This window comes from Anopheles stephensi, chromosome 2 (assembly GCF_013141755.1).
Source record: "Anopheles stephensi strain Indian chromosome 2, UCI_ANSTEP_V1.0, whole genome shotgun sequence".
NCBI classification, from domain to species: Eukaryota; Metazoa; Arthropoda; class Insecta; order Diptera; family Culicidae; genus Anopheles; species Anopheles stephensi.
This window is the reverse complement of record NC_050202.1, coordinates 82,486,926-82,506,264: the sequence shown is the minus strand read 5'-3', so window position 1 is coordinate 82,506,264 and position 19,339 is coordinate 82,486,926. Positions and strand designations below refer to the sequence as shown.

Below are 19,339 nucleotides of genomic sequence, written 5' to 3'. Positions count from 1 at the left end.
AAATATCTCCATTTGCAAGCTGTCAACGGTGTCTCGATCGAATGGCCGGTCGTGGAGGCGCGCCACATTGTCGCACTTGTCAACAACGCGCCTCACGCACACACATAATCACACGGAGAGAAGCGGTCGAAAGATTGGCGAACTCACCTCCCGTCGTTCCCTGAAGCTGTATATGCCGGTCGTAGGTATTTGTGCCGCGCGCGCCCTTCGGATGTGGGAATTTTAATCGAATGTCACATGTTGCGCGTGTTACTCTTACCACCGAGACCTCCGCTCGCACGCCCGACGCTCATCCACGGCACGGAACGTTCCTTTCTTTTCTATGTGACTTTGTGCTCTCTGTTGCTTGTTGTTCTTGCTTTTTTCGCTCGTGCCCTCTGGCCTCCGTTTATCGTTGGCGGTATCTTTCAAACGTCACGTGCTGCACCAAGTGGCCCCGCATGTACGTGTGTGTGTGTGTATGGCTGCTCTCTTGCTGAACCGAACCGATTGTCCATCCCGCCCAATGCACGCACACTGGGCAACGTGGACCGGGTGTGAACGTGTTGAAGCGAACGTCTTTGCAAGTGCGATTCGCCGAAGCTGTTACTACTAAATGGACAGCTTTGTATACTGCCGAAGGGTAGCGTTGCATCCCTCCACGCGTGAGCTCTTAATCGTTGTGAATGAATGCTGTTGATGCGTTTTTTGCAATTTTTGTTTTACAAATTGATTCAAAAACTGTTTCCAATTCCCTGCGCTAGCGTACAAGGTTCAACGATAATGCAATTATTACCGAAGAGACATGATTCCAAAGACATCAGGGAGACATTCTTTGGATTCATGTCATGGGAAACGATTTTGCAATTAAGATACACACACATTGTGTGCGCACGTACCGATGGAGACGCCTGGTAGCAGCAGAAAGGGAGAGCAAAAAAAGGGATCTAAGTAAAAACAAAGTTCAGACACACTATAACCAGGCGGAATGAAGTTGCAAAGAGAGACAGAACGAGTTATAAATAATCAACAAGCTCGTCAAACGCATTCCTCCACCCGGCGGGACTCGAGGAACGGTTACGAGATATTGCAGCAACGCAGGACCGGAGCATGAAGAAATGAGACGCAACGGACTGCAGCTGTCATAATTTGCTTAACGTCAATGAGCTCGATTGATGGATCATCGTTGCACGAAGCGAAATGGTGGTGTTGTGTTTAGCTTCAAATCGTCGTGAAGTTATGACTGGTTGAAGAGGGAGGGGCTAAAGGGAGGAGATGGGAGGCAGGGTGATAGATTAACCCAATAACGATTGCGAGGGAGTGATTAGTGAAGGCCATCGGATAAGCAACACTAGCGCCACACGGCGGGCGACGAAGCAAATAGTGTGGCTTAGTATATATTTTTCCCTTCTAAAGACTTTTTTTTGTGCCGCATACAATGTAAGAGTGTGCGTGTGTGTGTGGTTTTTTATGCTTATTTAAACAAGACACAAGCAAAGAAGATAAATGCGATATAAATTGACACAAGATCAATCAATTACGCTCCCGGTTCCCGTTGCAAGTGTGTGGCGCGTTTAAAAGCGTAGGATTCAGTTCGCAAAAGGCGTGTACGATCGCGCCAACTCTATTTCAACTCTAGCCAGTCCGGTTCGGTGTTGGTTGGCGAGATTAAAATGCGCACATTTTTTATGTGGTTTTCAAGTTCACTGTGTGACTGTGACTTGCTATGCTACCGTTTTGTGTCCGACGCACGCACGCAACATGAAAGCCTGCGGTTTATAAACTACGTTCGCCCGCGTTATCCCACCGCAGAGCGCTTGAATTTGAAGTCGCTGTAAACGTTTGCCGGCCATATCGATTCCAGTCCGCCCGCAGACATGTTTACCGGTTCGAGGGGGGTTGGTTGGTATGATGCGACGAGTGAAAAGTAAAATAAACATCCAGCACAGGGAAAACACTTCCACCGGGGTAGGAGGGCCCATTAAATAAGTCATTTGCCCTGGGTGTTACGTTCGTGATTAGAAAAGCAGGTGTCGGACCGGGCACGTACCAGTGCGAACATTTGTACGGTTCTGCAAAAGGTTAGAACGTGCGCTATCGGTAGTGTATGGATGATAAATTGGAGCCTTACTGGAGAGTATATTAAACGGGGGGGTGGTGTGGAGTTTAAATTGAACAGCGCAACCTATCGCAAAGTGTCCTTACTTTAGGGGTGATAAATTCGTTCGGTTGTGTTTGGTAGGCCTTTCTTTTCGCAAGCTTCATATCCTATGTGGGTCAAGGATTTTGACAGTTACCTAGAAAAGAGAATAGAAAAAAAGTAAATATTAGTTTCAAACTGTTTGCGCGTAACAAGTGTTTTGAAGGGCAACTAATTACTTAAATTTCTTATTAATAGAAACACTATTAAAGGGCTTGTCAACTCGTCCTGAAAATAATTGTTAATCCACCCCGCGAAAAACCAACCGCGTTGACAGCGAAACGATCGGCGCGAAAGCATTTGTCAACGTACGGCCGACAATTGCTGTCAAAGTGAATAACACAGCCGTTCGTTAGTGTTAGTGCAAATGCCACTCGACAGCAGCGAAAGCACAAATCGTTTGACCTTTTTTTCTCTTGGCGCTCGGACTGAGAGTATCGTTGCGGCCGGAATGCACATCTTCGCTGCACAATTGCACCGTTTGTTGCTCAACTGTCAAAACAATCATTCGGAACCTGGCCACCCGTAAATACTAAATAAACAAAAAAGGGTTCCTCAAAGTATCTGCCACTTCAAAGCGAGAAAGAGAGTGAGCTCTTGGGAAGAAACAATAATTGAAACTAAAGCTAATTTTGTTGCCCTACAGTAAGAAGCAGCGCATAACTGTTTGTGAGGCACGCCGCATAGCTCGAATGTGTGGTTTTGCACGTTTTTTTTTTCTTCATTCGAGGTAAGGAAAAAGGACCGTCTTCCCCTCCGCATTCGTTGAGTTTTCCCTATTTTGCCATGCTCGATCGAGTTTTCGGCAAAACTCTGAGGGCTGGCAGGCTGACAAGAATGTACAAAATTTACTGCAAACACATGTTTGCGATCGATTTTTTTGTACGTGTGTGTGTGTGTGTGGTTTTTCCCTCCGTACGTCGTTCGTCTGGGAAACATTCGGCTTAAAGATTTTCCTTTGTGCTGTACGGGACGGGATATTTCAATAAACGCTTTGGCTAAATTCTTCGCTAAACAGCTGCAACTGTTCACTGTTTGCATGCGAGATTTCATAAAATTGAGGAATGAAAAATTACGCATCTTCGAACCACCGGCTACGACAACAGCAACATGCGACTTGAAACAAATTGTTGTTCAAAACAAAACATGTGCGTTGGTTGGGAACGAGCAGCAATTCCCACTCGAGTCCTGGTCGGCAGAATGACAGCGGCACTACTTGAAACCTGCCCGTAGCATCACACCACGTTTTGACAGTTATTAATTTCTAACCTCATTTTTGGGCAGTGTTTCACTCATCCTTCTACTCGCACGGGTTACGAAAGATCTCTCGCGCTTCATATTCTCTGTCCCGCCGCCCCCCCAGTGCATGTTGGTGACGATGCATCTCAAGCAGCAGCAAAACGAAATGTTCGAATATGTGCTAATCGACCCTGGCAGCGGCAGAGAGAGCTGGAGGGTTTTATTTCGCATCCACTCTGCACCACGGAGACAGAGAACATCGCACGGAGCGCGGAATGCAGCTGTGATGCTAGAGAATTAAGTGCTACAACGTCTCAAAAATCAATATACATCTAACAGCGCCATCGCGCGGTGTGTACAGCTCATCTCCACTTTCTCGCCAGCTTGGTTCGAAGAGCGGTTTCATGTTTTGTGTTTTTTTTTTTGCAAACGCTGGCAATACGGTCACATTTTAATGCTTGGAAGAAAACATAACATTCGGTCCGGAAAATCGTTCGACTCATAACGTTTGTGAATGTTTATTTTTTTATAATTTCGCATGAAAGATGCGCCCGAAGAACGGCTAAAACACTTGAGTGATTTTTTTTTCATCCATCTTTCGGAATCGGGGAAGATCCTCCGAGTTTGGTGGGCTGCTGCTGGAATGCTCTATCCGCTCGACACGGAAGCAAGTGCTTTGATCGTGGCGGTGTGTGTACTTCCATTTGGCCTAGATACCGTCGAGAAGATCATTGGGCGGATGATGATGCATCGGTCGACTGCAACTACACATGCAACACGTGTGTGCAGCATCTAAACTTCAAACCGGGGGTATAGTTCAAACGAAACTAAAAGTAAGAGTTTATTTTCGTTGGCAAAGTTCTAGACGAAAGATTATCGTAAAAATTGTTTGTAAAGTGAGTTGCGAGAGCATGTGAAGCCGGCTTTAGAGGCTAGGGTGACTTTGTTTGTCATCGCACTCGAGAATAGCTCGAAACTCTGACAGATTGTGATTTTAAATCGTTCTAACTATTACAGGGATTCCAATCGTATCCAATGGAGCATTTGAATTGCTTGGTGGAATTTTTCAACTGGATAAGGGAATATTGCAGTCTCGTTGTGGAAAGTTGCAATCATACAATGGAATGTTGTATTCAAATAGGGGAAATTTGCAACTCGCTAGCGGAACTTTACAATTCTTTTGGATCAATTATGCCCTACACTAAAAATACAAAAATGTCATAGGATCGTTGGTTTATTTGGCACATTTTAGTATCGTTAGTTAGCATAAAAAAGCCGATTTTATGCGAAAATTCGTGGGAAATATTGCTTAAACTACCACCTGCTTAATGTCCAGCTGATAAAAAATTCCACGATTGCAACTTTCCACAGTGAGATGAGATTTCCACAGTGCTTGCAGATCGGCAAAAAAGTGAAACGATCCTATATCTCGGATCAACCAATAGTTCGGAGATGCAAACCGGCACCGCCTGTGACGCCGATACAGTCAAAGCTGCCCTGTCCATATAGGCGCGAAATCGTTACCACCTCAAACAGTAATAAATACAAAAGAGAATCACCTCAGATCACTGACACATTAAAATATCCTGATTTCTTCACATGATCTAAGCTTTCCGAACGATATTGAAAAGCAAAATAGAAGAAAACAAATAATAAAATAATGTTATTGCATCGAGAATAATAAACAACACATATAAACAGCTGATTCGATGCGGTCAAGTAAACGTCAAACTGGTGCTGTTCTTCTACTTCTTTCCATGTGTCAAAACGGGCTTTTTACGACACCTCCTCTCAACTCACTTTGATTGCAATAGTCCACTATTCGATTGACATATTCTACCATGTGAAATGTTTCTTTGAACCTTGTAATCTTCTTCTTCATGGCCTAACGAGCTCTTAAGGTCATGCCTGCCCTTTCTGGCTTACTAGACTTCCTGATATTGCATAGTTGGATAATCAGTCCTCACGATGGGAGAACGGCCCAGATGGAATTTGAACCCCGGTCCTGCCGTGTGAAGACCGACGCCCCTGTCGCCGATCACTACTGGGCCGCCGATTGTATCGAAAACTTGTAATACTAACACTCAATATACGTCTACAACGAGGCTACTCAGTTATCTTACATAACACTGCAAGAGGTTGAAGTACAGCTTATATCTTATAATTCATATTGCGATCATCCTCGCAACGCGCATTAAGAACCTGTTATCTCGAGCTCGTCGTCACATCCATCAAAACGCGCTGATCGTACCGAACGCGTCAAGAAATCAATCATGTACAGTGAAATAATTCACACGTGCGTTTGCGTCCATTGCGGCGGAGTAGCTTGCGTACGCTGTGTTATGAAGCGCACAGGCCACTTATCAACCTCTAACGTCCCGAACCGTTTTAAGATGAATCATATGCGGTTTCGGTAGCGATTTGCACACCCTTATTTAGCACATGCACTTAGCGAACAATTCGCCCCCCCCCCCCCCCCTTCCCCCTTTGGAGCAAGCATCCGGACCAACTCCTGTTCCCACTGCACAAACACGCGAGCCGTGTTCTGTTCTTGCCCGGCGCGTTATCGTTTTCCGATCTTTGCAAACAGTGCGCTTGGGGTTTACTTTGTAATGCCGGGGCATGTTATCAGTGATGGAAAACGCACCCTACAAACAAACCCACAGCAAGGTGGATATGGGGTGTGAGAAATTACGGTTTCCAAGAAAACGACCAGAACAAAACAATCGTCGGATATCGAGTGCACTATCGGAACTGGTTGGTTGGGGGGTGGGGGTTCGAGACTGCCAATCCAGTACAGGCACTGTCGTAAAATGGATGAAATATTCTACTGAGCAATGCAGTGATTTGAAAAGGGTGCAGCAAACAAAACGATGCAATTGTTTATGGCATTTTCGTGGAGAAGCGTAAGAATGAAACGATTTTATTTGTTTGGAGTTGCAATTTGGATTTTCTAATGAACCCCACTTTTGCCTTCAATCGGTGTCGTATCATATCGGCTCTCACAAAGACATTATTTATAAGCAGCTTCTTCTATTCTTCTCCACCAGCGAGAGAAAGATCGCCCGAACGGCTCAAGCTGCAGACTCAAATTCATGGAAATCGATGCCGGGAAATCCAACGTGCTGGAGATAGATTTCTGGAACGAAACCATGACACATGCCAGCGCGTCCAAATGCCACGTTCCGAGTGAATCGTAGACGTGTGCTGGCGTCTCCGGCATGAGCCGTTCTTGGAGGCGCCTCACCGCCGTCATCGTAACTGTCGCGAAAGTAGCGAAGGTAAGTGCAGAGACGTGATGAAATTTGATTCCATTATACTGATCCCCGAGTGCCTTGCCTCCACCCCCCCGCCCCCCGCCTGAGCTGCCTGCCGTGGAGAGGTTAAATACTTGGGGCAATAGATTGGTTTACATCGTCCTGATAATTGCTGCATTGTTTTCGATGCTGTTTACGAGGAGGATGCAATTACTGAGCAATTTCTCGTTAGTCTGTTGGGCTGAGATGTCACAACTGGTTACACGGACTTGGGTTTGATAGAATGTATAGGGTGGTTGATGAGAAATGTTGAAGTTTAAGCTAAAGTCTGGCGATCAATAAGTCCTCGAAGAATGGACTTAGGACGTCTAGTATGTAGCAAGCGTCCTAACGCTCTGACACTTTACAAAATTGACAGATATGATAGACGGTCTCTGTTGCGAACGCGACAGCGCTAGGGACAGAGGAAGGTAACCTTGGGCATAATCAAACCAAATCTTGATTAAACATGTTGCATGAAAGAAACAATTCTTTCGATAGAATGTCCCACGCACCGAGAAGATTTCAGCTTAGGCAGCAAATCAGCGCGGATAAGGCATTAGCAGCGCGTGACCAATGTTTATGATACAGTGTGGCGTACACAACGCCTTTAGCTCGGTGCTAGAGCATCGAAAATGTTTATAGAACAATGCGCGCCTCGACATGCGCATTCAGCGCGATTAACGTTTACATACAGCATGTGACAAACGGCAAGTGCGTCCAGCGCGATGAATGTTTACCTTATGTGAAACGCAAGTGTTCCTGATCAATGAACAAACATTATAGCATGGGTTTGAACTGGTGGTTTGCGACCACGATAGTGAGTTAAACTTTAGCATAATGCGGCGTTAGCATAAAGGATACGTAAACACAAGCTGGAATAGTAAACACAAGGAAATAGTTAAACAAGAAAGAATGATCTTTCGTCTCATTCTAAGGTACCCCAAAATTAGTATATAAGAAATCAACTTATTCAATAAAGAGGACACAAATCTTAACCGGCGAACCGAACGCGTCGTAAGAGTTTCAGGGTTCTTTCCAGGCACGAAATCCGAAATAATCCTTCCCTCCGGAGAACGGATTCGACCCCTCAGCGGTGTCTACCACTCCAACGGAAATTACTAGGAATCGTGACTGTGAGAAGCCTCCGGAAATCTCCCCTTGCTTCCCTCCGAAGACCGGATCCGACACCTCAGCGGTGTCTACCACTTCGTCGGAAGCTAGGAGAGAAGCCAGTGTCCAAGCGTTGGTCAGCGGAAGATTCGACCTCGTCCTCCCTACGGAATTCGGGCCGGTGCTCTAGTAGTACCAACTGCTCCGTCGGAGGAATTGGAAGAATCGCGACCGCCCCTCCCATCAGGTCCACTTTTGGAAGATCGCCCGGTAATCCGGGAATGAAGCCACTTGTCTGACCTGTGCGAGGTACGTTGCATCCGTTGATTCAACGCCCGGAGGAAGGCGCGCGACTTCTTTTCCGAATCGGCCATACCTTCGCGTGGCCGGTTCATCAACGGGGACGTTTTACGTCCACTGTTGTTCCCGTAGCAACAACATGGTGGCTCCAGAGAGGAGGTTACAGTGTTCGCGCGCGTTGTAACTTCACCCGATCGAATATCGCGGTCGAGGCGTGCTGTCGCCTAAAAGAACAGCAGTGAAAGGTGAATATCGTGGAATTATTCGACAGAACGATTCAAATCGAATATCACAGCAACAAGGCGCATTAACGTGAACAAGTTTGGTTCCGATTGAAGTGTAAAGGGCAGTGAAACATCACACGAGGAAGGCAGACAACGGTTATCGTCGTAGTTATCCCGGAACCACATAGGAAAAGTATTAGAAGCCCGACATCGGATCGCGGTAAGTGAAGGCCTTTCCATTATTATAATCCGGGAAAATACAAATCGTTCAAAATGCCTTACGCGTTTGTGATGAATCCACTTGGCAGTTGCCGGTTGTGTGAGAGGGAAGACACTTCCGACAACACAATGGTCGACTGCTCCGAATGTGATAGGAGTTTCCATTTGGTTTGCGTAAAATTGACGCGCAAACCTGAGCCAAGCGAGCATTGGCTATGTGTGAAGTGCCAGAAAATCGCTTACGAGATCAATCGTCTCAAGGCGTTTGAAATATCAGGAACAGATAAGGGCAAGGTTACAAAGGATACAGAGGGACTCGAGACAAGTTTCAAGGAACTGATAGTGGGTCACACCAAGCAATCCCAAGAGCAACTACAAGCCTTCCTGCAGGTTGTAACGACACTTGTCGAAAACAATAAACAGGGCACGCACATGGAAACTCTATTGAAAAGGCAATCACTGATGCAGTTGCCTAAATTCGGAGGCGATCCTGTAGAGTGGCCAAATTTCAAGCAGACGTTTGACGCCACAAACGAGGAAGGAAAATTTTCTAATCTGGAAAATCTTTCCCGCCTAAGACAAGCCCTACACGGAAAGGCGCTAAAGAGTGTCCAGCAGTTAATGATGGACGCAGAAAACGTGCCAGAAATTATGACACGTCTAAAGAACTCTTTCGGAAGAACAGACCTCGTATACCTTGAGTTACGAAACAACCTGTATAAAATCCGAGGAGACCCCAAAGGCATAGTTGGGGAAATGGTGAACGCTCTGGAAAATTTCATTCAGATAGTGAATCTGATAAACGAACCAGATTATCTCAGGGACCATACGTTGGTAATGGACTTAGTGGCGAAATTACCACAACCCCTACAAAATAAAAGAGCCAGATATATGACTCAGTCGGAGTCACTTTCGAAAGTCCAAACAGTGGACAATCTATGCGACTGGCTGAAGCCTTACGCAGAAACGGCCAATATGCTGAAAACAATGTCAGCACATACTCAAAAAGGGGGGGTCCATCTCCATGAGCAACCAACCTCATCAAAGGGTTTATCGAAACCAATAAAAGGGGGTAAGGATTTCGAAAGGAAATCCAAAGGTACAAAGAGATGCTTGATATGTAATAAACAGCACATTACGGTCAAGTGCTATGCGTTCACCACAAAAACTCCAGCAGAACGATTGAAGATCGTTCAAAGCAAGCATTTATGCCATGGTTGTTTGAATGCGAATGACCACAAAATAGAAGATTGCAAGTCCACACGGCCATGTGGCATAGACGGGTGCAATGGCAAGCACCATAGAATGCTCCACCAGAAAATCTCTCCACCCGCGACAGAAAGGGAAAGTGTGAACAATCATCATGAAGATCACAGGGCTCCAATGACACATTATCAAGTATTACCGGTCACGTTAATAAACAACGACAAAAGGGTAAATACTCATGCATTCTTGGACCCTGGGTCATCCTTGACGCTGTTAGATGCCAAGGTTGCAAGGAATCTCGAACTCCAAGGTCAGGAGATTCCATTACAGTTGTTTTGGACTCAAGGAAAGCAGGTCAACCATGAAAAAAGCCAAAGTGTACAATTGAGGATAAAGGGCACAACTAGGAAGGGCTTCGTCCTAAAAGATGTTAGGACAATTGAAAATCTAAGATTGCCTATTCAATCATTAGATTATGAGGACCTGAGCGACAGGCACCCTTACCTAAAAGGCTTACCAATCCAATCCTATGATATGGTTCAACCCACCATAATTATTGGCATCAGGCACAATCACTTGCTGATGGGATTCCACCATAGATATGGAAAGCAAGGTGACCCAATCGCAGTAAAGACGCGGTTAGGATGGTTGGTTTATGGGAAAAATCAGAATCAAGAGGCAGACTATTCTATGGTAATAAACGAAGGTGAAGAGGACCTTCGTAAGATGACCCAGAATTTTTCAGGTGAAGACTTTGGGGTCAAACCAGTTGCCCGACTTCCGGAATCCAAAGATGAAGCCAGAGCGAAGGCCATCTTAAAGGAAAGAAAAGGCAGGCTCAATGAAATGATTCACTATAGACCACAACGTCCACCTCCAATAGAAGTATTGAGAGGAGCACTAATACAAGCGGAATTCATTTTAAATTCGCGTCCGCTTACAAATATTCCCTTGAATGACGAAGACGATGAAGCGCTGACACCGTTCCATATGCTGATTGGAAGAGCAGGGGATTATTCTCTTCCATTTGAATTCCAAACACACCAGTTGGAACGAAAGCACTGGCGTCTGATGGTACATTATGGGAAAATCTTTTGGAATAAGTGGAGGAAACAATATCTTCCATTAATCGCCCAGCGTCCAAAATGGAATAAGTCAACAGACCCGATTAAAATCGACGATATCGTCGTCATAACTGACTATGCCACGAATTGGGGAACATGGCTGAAGGGGCGAGTGGTAGAAGTGCATAAGGGACAGGACAAACAAATAAGGTCCATTCAAGTGAAAACCGCACAAGGCACATATAACCGCCCAGTAACCGGTGTAGCTGTTTTAGATGTATACAACAAACACAATCCGGAAGTTACAACGGGAACTAATAAAGTCTCCCCCGAAGACAAGCTAGAAAAACAAGCGTTCACGGGTGTGCATTACGAAGAAAACACCACCAATAAAATTTTAAACGGTAAACCATCAAAACGGGGGAACCGTAAAAGAAAAATAAATCCGTGTACATGGTACACTGATGTTGTAACAGCTGACTCGAAGTTCGCCACTGCGACCAAACGAGGGCATATGCCAGCAGAAATACACTCACGAACTCAATCTAAGGGTTCAAGGGCGCATTTACTCAACCACAATGTCTTGGCACTAATGATTTTGCTCTTCATTTCAGCTCAAGCCATGGGTAGTGCGATGAAAGGTTTGATCGCGTATGACTGTGCGCATGACAACATCAATATCACAAGTTACTCTCTCATAAATGTAGCCTCTTGCGAAACCCCGACAAAGAACATAACCATTAACGAGTCGCGAATTCAAGTATTGCAACAAAGCCCTAAAAAATTCGTTCATGTTCACCAATGCAAGGTAGTAATCAAACGCTCGATAAAACATTGTGGCGCGTGGTCCCACACCTCTGAGTACGAAAACGGTTACGCGTATATTGTGAAGGAATTCACTCCAGAAGAATGTAAAACCGCTCAAACGTTAGGCGAAATTTCACTCTCCATGAATTATAAGGTTAGGGAATTAAGCCGCAATGATACCACCAGAGGAATGACGCTTGTCACCGGCAGCATCAAGGGTTCAGCCTGCGTCGGAGGGCTCTACGCGACTTCATCCCAAGTCTGGGAAAACGCGCTTGTCTTCTACGAATACGACATCAGCATGTACGACTACTTCACAACAACGAACATCGAGAGCGATCAAATCACCTTACGAAATGGGATCGTATGCTCATATAGCGTTGGATGGTGCTTGGATGCAGAATTCGGTTACTTCACGTGGGAGAAAAATCACCAAATGCCGTGCGAAGGAACCGACTTTGAAATCATCTACGAAGGTACGGTCAACAAGACATTTGACAGCGACGACGTCAGAGGTTCAATGACCGCGGTGTACACTCTTATTACACCCGAACACATGTTCTCCATAAGAGCACGCGACACAAGACAAATCTGCGGTTTCGACAGCTACGTCACAGACCACCCACGCATCTTCATACTCGAGCTGAACGGTTATCAATCGCCGTTCAAGCGTAAGGCGGAGAACGGGAGGAACTTGGATTTATTCACCTATTTTAACTCCAAGATTACGCTGGTGGAAAGTTACCTGGGGCAACAGCTAAACGACGTCTACACAACGGTGATGACCGAAATGTGCAAGATCGATAAAGCCATATTGGAAACCAAATTAACACTCGCACGCCTCAACCCTAGCGAGTTCGTCTCAAATTTGGTCAAACGTCCCGGATACACCGCAGTAGTCGCTGCAGAGGTTTTGTACATCCTAGAATGCAAACCAGTCTACGTCACCTACGACAGCAAGCACGACTGCTACCAAGAGATACCGGTGAAATACAACAACCAATCTATGTTCATGGCGCCGGTTACCAGAATACTACAGCTGAGAGGTACTCAAATCGATTGCACACCGTTGCTGCCCGCTAAATTCGCAATCGGTGGAAGATGGTATACCACGGATCACAAACTCCGAGAAACGACACCCCCGCAAGAGTTGACATCAGACATCGTTACGAGTTGGTCGTACACACCCTTACCGAGCCTGATGGAAAGTGGGGTTTACGACTATGATAACCTGCAGAAGATGAAGAACATGGTCTACGAACAGCAGGACAAAAGAATCGCGTCTTCGGTGTTACACAAGATGATAACCGGCCAGCACCCAAATCTGCAAGGCTTTTCCTTCGAACCGCTAATGTCGGAGAATCTTATCCATAGTGCCTTTAACAGATACTGGAACAAGTTGGTGTCATGGTCGACATGGCTAGGTAATATAACCTCGACAGCCTTGGGTGTCTACATAATCGCCAGAAGCTTCAAGTTCATAGTAGACACCATCATACATGGTAGAATACTGTATGATATCTACGGCATCGGCTGGCAACTACTAGCCTCGTTCTGGGACTCGCTTACGAATCTACTATCTCATCGCAACCACATGAGAGAAAGCAGAAAGGCGAGCGACGGGGAAGACAATACCATAATCGACAGCCAGGCGGAAGTCGAAAATAAGCAGCCAGTGCGCAGACCAAACCAGAAGACGAAGAAGATATTTCCTGAATTGCATCACGAGATAGATCTTCAAGAGCAGTATGGGCAAACTCGCATCGACCGAGCGAGACTCGAAGACAACATTTCACCTGCGACCACTCATCAGGCGTCTGGACATCTATAACTCATCGTGGTATAGTTGCGTGCGCAAGATACAAATAATTTTGTTATAAAGATGAGAGTGAAATGATTTCAATTAAGCTATTTGAAAGAGAATAACGATAGTAATAATAATGCACGTCAAGGCACGTCATAATAACTATTACACGCTAGAAATCATAAGTCGCGTTATTTGGTAAAACTTGTAGTTTTACAAGGGGCGGTATGTTGCGAACGCGACAGCGCTAGGGACAGAGGAAGGTAACCTTGGGCATAATCAAACCAAATCTTGATTAAACATGTTGCATGAAAGAAACAATTCTTTCGATAGAATGTCCCACGCACCGAGAAGATTTCAGCTTAGGCAGCAAATCAGCGCGGATAAGGCATTAGCAGCGCGTGACCAATGTTTATGATACAGTGTGGCGTACACAACGCCTTTAGCTCGGTGCTAGAGCATCGAAAATGTTTATAGAACAATGCGCGCCTCGACATGCGCATTCAGCGCGATTAACGTTTACATACAGCATGTGACAAACGGCAAGTGCGTCCAGCGCGATGAATGTTTACCTTATGTGAAACGCAAGTGTTCCTGATCAATGAACAAACATTATAGCATGGGTTTGAACTGGTGGTTTGCGACCACGATAGTGAGTTAAACTTTAGCATAATGCGGCGTTAGCATAAAGGATACGTAAACACAAGCTGGAATAGTAAACACAAGGAAATAGTTAAACAAGAAAGAATGATCTTTCGTCTCATTCTAAGGTACCCCAAAATTAGTATATAAGAAATCAACTTATTCAATAAAGAGGACACAAATCTTAACCGGCGAACCGAACGCGTCGTAAGAGTTTCAGGGTTCTTTCCAGGCACGAAATCCGAAATAATCCTTCCCTCCGGAGAACGGATTCGACCCCTCAGCGGTGTCTACCACTCCAACGGAAATTACTAGGAATCGTGACTGTGAGAAGCCTCCGGAAATCTCCCCTTGCTTCCCTCCGAAGACCGGATCCGACACCTCAGCGGTGTCTACCACTTCGTCGGAAGCTAGGAGAGAAGCCAGTGTCCAAGCGTTGGTCAGCGGAAGATTCGACCTCGTCCTCCCTACGGAATTCGGGCCGGTGCTCTAGTAGTACCAACTGCTCCGTCGGAGGAATTGGAAGAATCGCGACCGCCCCTCCCATCAGGTCCACTTTTGGAAGATCGCCCGGTAATCCGGGAATGAAGCCACTTGTCTGACCTGTGCGAGGTACGTTGCATCCGTTGATTCAACGCCCGGAGGAAGGCGCGCGACTTCTTTTTCGAATCGGCCATACCTTCGCGTGGCCGGTTCACCAACGGGGACGTTTTACGTCCATTGTTGTTCCCGTAGCAACAACAGTCTCTGACGATCTTTTGGACTGTAGAGGTCCTTTGAAGGTAGCAATCGTAGCTTTTGTATAATTTTTGATGACTTTGACTAAACTCTATAATGTAATAATAGTTATATTCGGTGCCAATTATTCTTTTGCTTGACAGTTCAATCTGTCAAAAGGACAAAATTGAAACTCCAGTACCTTTTAGGTGAATTTTTTTACCACTTCCTATGAAACACCCTGTGTTACTGGTTGTGCTTGCATCTGGAAAGCAAAATATTGTTCCAATTTGTACACGTGACGAAAATGATCGTGTCCCTTGCATAAATAAGACAGTTCGTGAGAATCCAAACGCAAACCCATTTGCGCTACAATATTACAGTTGAAAACTTCATCAAGCTTCCTACAGTGCGATTCTGCAACGGTGTGCTGTACTGTAGAACCATTTTAAAAAGCAAACATATTGACCGGCTGTGTAAGCAACACCACAAACCGATCGCGTTTGCCCACTGAGTGCAACGATGCACCACACACACACACACACACGCGAAACGGAAGTACACACGCAGGCACAATTAGGTTGAACGGGGTGTGGCGCTCCATCGCACACCGAGCACTGTTGACAGTGCAAACAACACCGACATACGCAGACCGTTTCCGACCCGGAGAGGGAAAGAATTTCGCTTCGCGGGCAGCGTCGTGGGTCCTGGATTTAATTGGCAAACGTATTAGGGCGAATAAACAATTACTAGCTGGCGTGAGATGGGCATTATCAAGGGCGCTCGAAAACGAGAGCTAAAGTTGGTGAAGGCGATACTCTGAGATTTTGGAGAGCCCTTGGACCTATCGGCTTGCGTTGATCGACCAAAGTTGCTCCAATATTATCTCACTTCCAAATCCCCCCCCAGTTTAGATAAGCACCGTTTCCCCAATTCATCGCTCGATTGCAATCAGAGGCACAGGGCGGGGAGAATTGATCCCACCATGGTCAACCTTCAAAACTCGCAAACGCAAACTCGGAAACTCGGCAACAGCCATTTCCATGTCTGCCAGTTTTGCGAAGCGGGAAAGCCGTCCGTCGGTCCGGCGACGAGGCGATTCAATTAACTAAATTAAATTAAGCACCGCTTTTTTATTAGCCTCATCCTCTCTGTTCCGTATCGCGGGGAGGGGGGGGGGATGGACTCGGTTGGTAGTTCGATCTTTCAAGCCCCCCCCCCCCTCGGTTCATTTCCCGTGTGCTTCGAGCGCGTGTGTGTTTGGAGATTAGTTGTTTGCTCTCCCGAGTGCGGCAACTGTTTTGTTGTGGCTGCTTCTTCGTTTCGCCATTGTAAGCACAAGGTCTAGCACAAACGACCATCAGGAGTTCCTGGTTGAAACGGCCAGGTATACACAGGTGCCATTAAAAGAGGGAGCGATAGAACCCCCAAACTGCATGTCTGCTGAACGCGCGTGCTAAATGGCGTGCCCTCTGTGTCGCCGAGTGTGAGATATAGTGAGGTTAGGAAAACGGGTCAGCCGGCCTGTTAGAATTAGGTTGGTGAGAGGGCACAAAAACCCGAGGAATGGGAAGTGGCGCGGAGCCTTGAAGACCTAATTTAGAAATAACAATAACGCCATAAAAGTCACACTGACTGAGCACACGCCACATCGTGCTGGCGCCAACGTTCTGAACATTGTTCCGCTTTCCTGTTCTTCGTGCAGTTCCGAACTCTGGCGGTAGGCAATCCGACATGGCCAACGCACGTGAAAGAGAAATGGCGAGAAGCGATTGCAGCAGTTTGGAAGCTCTCATAGAGGGGAGACAAAAAATGGTCTCCAATTCATCAATTTGAGATGATTGTGTACTTAAATTACGCCCGAGCGCCATCTAGCGGGGGCAAAGTACACACACGGCGCGCACATTGCATAATAGCGACGCATAGAGCCGCTCTACGCCCCATTGGCCACGGAATAATCAAATCAAAATCAGATTGATCTATTGAGCATATTTGGGATGGTTTGTTTGCGTCTGTGTGTGTGTGTGAGTCTGTGGGGAGGTTAAAGTTTGTCAATTACGGCCAATGGCGGCTCGCTTTGAGGCTCGCTGAGCTTGCCTGAAACCGATGCTACTTCACCTTCCATTAAGGGCATTAAACAGTTCCAGTTCATCAGAGTTAAGAAGCGGCCCGTTAAAGGCAGATAGCAGCGCCATTTCGGGTTGGTAGAAATAGAGTTGTTATGCTAAACGGCAACCGACCAAGCACTGTGTGAAGAGCGATGCTATCCATTTGTTGTCTTTTTATTTCGGGGATAAAACAGCATGATTGATGCTACTGCCACCATCACCGTGGCCCCCCGACCTTCAATCGATCAAAGTTTACATTTCACGGGTGTTGTGTTTGTTGCGAGCCCGCGTCGTTATCTTTTACCCACTTTTATCTGCTTTTCTTAGTTATCAGAAAAACTAACGAGCTGTTTCGTTTATGCGATCGTAATGCGGGAAATCCGCAGGGTGGCTCCACTAAACGATCGTTAAGCAGCGTTGAGGTAGCAGCGTCTCGCTCCATTATGCGCAGCGTGTCCATTTCATTTGAACAATCACACCGAAAAGCATGCGTGATGCAAGAAAGTCGCCGGTGATGGTACCTTTACGATAAAGCATCGCAAAAATTGAAGTTTATTGATAGATTTGACATTTCGGTGGTAGAAGTAACGCTCTGCGGCCCGCGTCGTGCTCAATAAGCGTGAAATGCGCCGGTTTGGTGATAATTTTAGCGATCGTGTTTGATCGTATGGGTTCAAGGTGTAATGATCGCTGGAGGTGTTTATTTGCCTGCCGCAAGATGGCATAATTAAGCATTAAAATCTGATATAAGGAAACGATCACGATATTAAACAGTTTGAATAAATCTCGATAAATAAAGCCAACTTTTGGGGCAGGAAAAAAAGTTAACAAATACACACACACACACAGGTGGGTCGAATCGTTTGTCCACGAATTGCGTATTTATAAGTGCGGTACCGATCGATAGATTAATCCTATTGCCTCATCATCATCCTCTTCGTTTGTCGTGGGCTGTCGAGCGATGGTGGTCAGCGTGCGCTGCAAGCCACAATAAAGTTAAATAATTTATGTGCACACACACAAACGTATATAAACGCACGAACACACACCCACGGTGAAGGTGCATACAGTCAATGTAATATGCCACGCTTAAAGAGCGGAAGTGGCGCTTTGAAGTTGAGATGAAATCTTTCCAACCGCTCCTAACCAGTTTCAGTGTATCGCTGGCCGGCCATAGGCGGGATTCTCTCACTCTCTCAGCTCAGGTGAGTTTATCTCTAAAATCCACCCTTTTTCTTCCCCATCCGAGCATCCCCCCCCCACCCCCCACCCCAGGTTGGTTGAGATTTTCAATGTCAAAGTTAATTACCTCTCGCGGGGGCTGTCAAGCACATGACAGTAGGGCAAGATGGAAGACGAGAAGATAGGGAAAAAGGGCACCCGGTAAGCGTGTGGGTGGTTAGGTGGGTGCATCGTTCGTTTATTTTAGCCTGTGTGTGTGTGTGTGTGTGTATTTTTATATGCGGCTTCCACTGCAGTAGTGCCCACCAGATTGCCGATAATTATTTGTAAATTTTATATCGTGCCATTTGATGCTAATGATGACGCGCTGACAGTGAGCGATGGGCCAAGACGACAGAACGACGCTCACGTGCACAACGTTGTTCCTCCGTGTGAAACCGGATGTTGCAGGTATTGAGAAGAGGGAGAGAGAGAAAAAAAATGCACACACCTGCACAGCCAGTAACGCCACGCGTGCGCAAAACGTTGACGATCGTCATGGCGACTCGCGGAGATCCAGATTGCCTGAGGGTTCAGCAGCACAGAAGACTAATTTTTGTACATTAAAAACACCATAAATTTAAGTGTATAATTTTCACCTTGTACTTTAACTGCCTTACACTATGGCATCGCGTACAGCTTCTTCACCCTGGAGCTCGTTTAGCGTGGGCACCTTATTTGTAGAAGCGCGAAAATGTACATCACCCCAACATCGCACCTGGGGCCTACCATCTGCAACGGCCACAGTCACAGCAGCGCGTGATTTATTGCTGATCATTCTGCATCGCGGCGCTTTCGAGGTCTCGGTCGCTTCCAGATGTCAACAGAAATGTCTTCGGTTTTGCAAAGGGAGATGTATTGGTAATGCTTCGCAAGTAAAGCAGATCAACGGTACGGTGCAACCAGTGGTGACTTAGATCTGCAAGCTCACCGAGCACAATTGACCTGTGTGTGCTGTACCCTGCGGCGCTGACGCCGTGTCGAGCCGTGAGAGAATGGGAAGGAGAGCGCAAGAATCAGAAGAACTACACGCCCGTTTCCACGGCTTGGCACTATTTATGGATGAATTTGATTTATACTTCCCACCGATATTAAGGTCAATGTTGTGCCGCGATCGGTAGAAGCGCTACAACCACGCGCACCCGTGCGCAATATGGCTGCCGTGTGGTCGGTCCATCGGCAATCCACAAAAATCTAGCA

At 46.2% G+C, this 19,339-nt stretch overlaps 2 protein-coding genes across 16 annotated transcripts in view; one reads left to right on the top strand and one right to left on the bottom strand.

Annotated features, from left to right (window-relative positions):
• Positions 1–7,720, top strand: part of LOC118505664 (ATP-dependent DNA helicase DDX11) — a 40,094-nt gene extending 32,374 nt beyond the window's left edge. The window contains exon 4 of one of the 2 annotated variants that reach the window (XM_036041775.1): positions 6,469–7,720. The gene's annotated coding sequence lies outside the window, so the exon portion shown is untranslated. Of the gene's footprint in view, positions 1–6,445 lie in introns of both variants that reach the window. The other variant, XM_036041776.1, reaches the window with a different exon arrangement.
• Positions 1–19,339, bottom strand: part of LOC118505665 (activating transcription factor 3-like) — a 78,630-nt gene that overhangs the window by 27,778 nt on the left and 31,513 nt on the right. Inside the window, exon 2 of one of the 14 annotated variants that reach the window (XM_036041790.1) lies at positions 2,185–2,276. The exons of the other annotated variants lie outside the window; for them this stretch is intronic. The gene's annotated coding sequence lies outside the window, so the exon portion shown is untranslated. The remainder of the gene's footprint in view (positions 1–2,184; positions 2,277–19,339) is intronic. 14 annotated transcript variants of the gene reach the window in all.